Source organism: Meleagris gallopavo, chromosome 12, assembly GCF_000146605.3.
Source record: "Meleagris gallopavo isolate NT-WF06-2002-E0010 breed Aviagen turkey brand Nicholas breeding stock chromosome 12, Turkey_5.1, whole genome shotgun sequence".
Lineage (NCBI taxonomy): Eukaryota > Metazoa > Chordata > Aves > Galliformes > Phasianidae > Meleagris > Meleagris gallopavo.
In genome coordinates this window covers 15,116,989-15,121,200 of record NC_015022.2, presented here as the reverse complement: position 1 = coordinate 15,121,200, position 4,212 = coordinate 15,116,989, and positions in this window count along the sequence as shown.

The window sequence follows — 4,212 nt, the reverse complement described above, 5'->3', positions numbered from 1 at the left end:
CGCCCCCCCTCCCCGGCTCTGCAGTTGTCAGGACAAACTTATCCACCTCTGGGCTGAGAGGAATACAAATTCTCTACCTCCTCTCCCTCCGCCTCTCCAAAACGCTCCGGAGGAGCATCACCAACCGCCCCCCGCAACCCCCGCACCGTCCGCGACTTCAGGAGTTCGTTTTTTGACTCTTCCCGAGTCACAGTTTGAGGGTCGAATTCCCGCCCGAGTCCTTGCGCTGTCGGCAGCGATTTCCCCCTGCGGAGTTCGTTTGGTGGCTGCCGTCCCATCTCTCCTGGTGACGGCTCCCAGGGCGGGACGGGAGGCTTTTTGGGACCCCAAATAGGACAGCGGTGCACCGACGGGTTGCTCCGAGGGCGGCTCGACCGCAAAGAGGCGTTCAGAACTTCCCTCGGTTTCCTCACCTTTTTGTTCCCCCGAATGCACTTTGTTAGGGTAAAAGCGGCACGAGCCCGAACGTAGTCGCAGTTGGGCAAAAATACTTTCTTTTCCCCCGAGGAGGGAAACAATTCTTAGGAATACCTATTTCTGCCCGTCCCCACCCGCCGTCGAATCCCTTTGACCTTCCTGTTTCCTAACTCTACTTGTTTTCAGATTTTTACTCTGTATTTCCCCATCCCTAAAGCTGCACCCGAAAACCCATCTCCAGATGCAGGCGGATCTCCTGAACTCCTTCATTCTGCTTCATCTATTTTGGGGGGGGGGGAAGTAAAAATAATAATAATCCCACACCAACAGATATTTCCGAGCGTCGTTAAAAACCGACCCGAGCCTGAACGTTCGAATTATTTTATACCACTATTTTATTCTTTAAATTCCTGTTTATTATCTGCAGGGAATTGCTCCCACCGCCGCGTAGGTTCGTTTCGCTGACATCGCCCCGAAATATTCCCCGCGGAGTTCAATGCTCATCAAACGCATCTCCAAAGTTTTTTTCTTCGCGCCCTGAAGTTCGGCGGTGATTTTCTGGCTTCAAACTATCGCCCTTCATTTAGAAAATGCGGGGTGCGCGCAGAACGGGGGGTTATTTGTTAATTAATCTGTTACATCGGGGGGGAGCGGGAAGGGAGAGAATATTTAGTTCATTATTGAGATGTCATTTGCCGGAGGTACCGCTGTCAAATTCGGAGGGGGAAGGAAGGGGGGTGGGGGTAGGAGTGGAAAACTTCGCTTTTTAAAGTATTGACTTTATTATCTTAAGTTCGGCGATGCAAACCTCGCTCTTTGGGGCGCCCTGCAGAGGTTGTTTCCTGCTGCCCGGCTCGGCAGCAGCTCCCCTCACTCCGAATCCTTTCGTGTCCCGTCCAACTGCTAACAACGTTCCTCTTTCTTGTTAATAACTCCTTTTCTTTCAATGAGAATAAATAGATGTACGTCTAAAGCCACCTTTCCGACGGCAGCTTCTCTGTCCTCCCTTCCACCTGGGGCAGCTCCCGGAGCCGGGGAAGGGGAGGCTACAAAATTAAACAAACAACCTCCCTTCCCCCGGCTGGGAAACACGGGGCAGATCTCTGTATCCCTTCGCACCTGAGCTGGGGGAGAACCTGGGAACAAAGGGCAGCGGCCCCCAGCCCCGCACAGTCCCGCGCAGCCCCGCGCAGCCCCGCGCAGCTCCCGAGGAGGAGCGCCCCGTGCCGCTCCCTTTCCCAAACCCATCCCGCTCCTTTCCGCAAGTGAACCAGCATCGTTTCTTTTAGAAACTGCAATAATTAGACCTGAGCTGTGTTAACTACACTACCTCCTGGTCAACAAATCAATAGCAATTCATTTGCGATAGCTGAGATGATCAAACGCTTCCTATCGCACCTGACCTTTCCCAAAGAGTTATAAAATGGAATGTAGTGGGTATGTCTTTTTACACGGTTTTCTTTTGCCTGATTTGTCATTTACTCCAAAGGAGACACTTCATGTTTTCTATTCCCGTCTGCTATTCGGACCTTAAACACCATTTCTTACAACGATGTAATGATATAAATGAAACCGTAACGATATGGGATCGTCGTGGTGAAAATAAGCTCTTTACAACTGAGTTTAGATTAAAAAATAGTACGTAATTCAATATGTCTCAATGTATTTCGTGGAAGTGCATATGGCAGATTTTTACGTGTGACACGAACATACGTGTAGCCAGCCCTGTATTGCTACACACACAGCTTCGGAGGACATTAATTGATCTAAAATTGAAATTGTAGAGGAGAAGGGGGTGAAGGGGTGGGAGGACTGCAAAGAGAGAGATCAGAAACGTTTAGGTGCGGGGTATTAATTATAAAACACAGAACTCTTTTCCCTTTGCTTGATAAGAAGGCGCCTTCCCCCGCTCCCCCTCTCGCTCCCTCTCCCTCTTTTCTATTGGAAAGAGGATCCTAAATTCCTTTTGACTGATAGGAAGTTACAAGACAAGATGCTATTTTCTCTTTCTTTTCTGACAACTCTGTCATCCCGGGGATCACAGCCATGTCAGAGTGTCTGTCTGGGAGGGAAGGAAAAAAAAAACCAACCCGCTGAAGCCTGTGGCCATCTTTGCATCAAAATTTTCCAGACCTCTATTTTTGATTGTGATCCCGCTGATCTGAGTTTGAAATGCGAACGCAGCAAAGCCCCTAAGCCTTCAATCGTGTGAAATTTTCAAAAGATCTCTAGAAGCAATCTCAGGCTGTCTGACCCCTGACAGGCGGAGATCTCTTTATACCTCTCTCTGCCAGCACTTCATTTGGTGGAATATCTTTCAGATTTGCACCTCCAGATGACAACCTGAGTGTTTATTATGTGTACGAATCTGAAATCTTCACCGCGGTGCAAAGGAGACGTCTTAAACATCATATTTAATTTCAGATCACAATTACCTGCTCCTCTTTTGCTTCTAATTATCTATTCCTCCCTCCTCTCCGCGGCACGTTGATATTTTGTTGATTCTCCCTATTAATCAGCCTTTCTCTCTTCCCTTCTTTCTTTCTCTCTCTTTTTTTATAATCGTATTAGCGCAGTCCACGGGGGAATTAAACATGTCACGGTGGACACACATCATGGCGATGTGGGAGAGAAAACCCGAGCGGGGACCGCGCGTCCCTGCGACTCTGCCTATACGTGCGTGTGTATCGCTGCCGTTAGGAACCAGGTTGTTAGTATGCTTCATCTCCCATTAATCTTTATACATCAATTTAAATTGGCAGCGGTGTTTATGTTTTCTCCCGTGACGTAGCAGCAATGTCATTTGGTAGCAAGCAGAGCAGCCCTTTTAGCGTTCCTCCCTTCGGAATGGGGAAAAAGGGGGGGGGGGAGGGGAGGGAGGGAGGGAGGAGACGACACACACACTACTACTACTCTCGTCGTCGTCGTCGTCGTCGTCGTCTCGCGGCCGTCCGTCCGTCGTCGTCGTCGTCGTCGTCGTCCGTCGCGTCGTCGTCGTCTCTCTCTCTCTCTCTCGCGCTCTCTCTCTCTCCTCCTCCCCCCTCCAACTCCGCACCCCCCCGTGCGCCCACCCGGCTCTTCCCGCACCTCAAAGCGGAGCGGAATGAGGCACCTGCAGACCTGATGGGAGGGGGCCGGCAGGGACCCGCAGCCCCACGGAGCGTCCCTCAGTGCCGCAGAGGGGTTCGCTCCTGCCCCAGGGGCTCCGCTCAATTTGTCCTCACCCCCGCGGCACAGCGCACAGCCGTCATTAGTTTAAATCGCCCCGAAATCGGCCGCGTATGTGTTCGGCTGTTTCTGTATTTATCCATTTTTTCCCATAAAACTTGTATTAAAACAAAATGTTACTTTTCTTTCTCTCGGGAACTGTATATAGAGACCCTCCCTTTTTGAAATAGACCGCAGGGACTGTCATTAGATCAGATGGCAAGCCTTTATAGAAAGTGTTTTGCATAATTACATACCAAAGCCAGAATAGTCACCCTCACATTTTATGGGTCACAAACCATCAACAATTGGCACATTATTGTCCAAGAAACCCCAGTCCATTCACCGATAGAGAAAACTAGACTGCCTAATCTAGAACTGAAGAAGATTGAAATTTCTTCTAACAAGAACCCAGAGAAGATTATTTTCAAACTGACAACGTGTTTACATATAGTTATAAAGTTCAGAGGACCGGTGGGGAGAGAGAAAGGGTATAAACCACTAAACATGATTAAGAATCGCACAGTGGCCTAATATAGATGGTTCATCAAAAAGGAACAGACTGAAAGCTCACCCCCCCCCCACCTC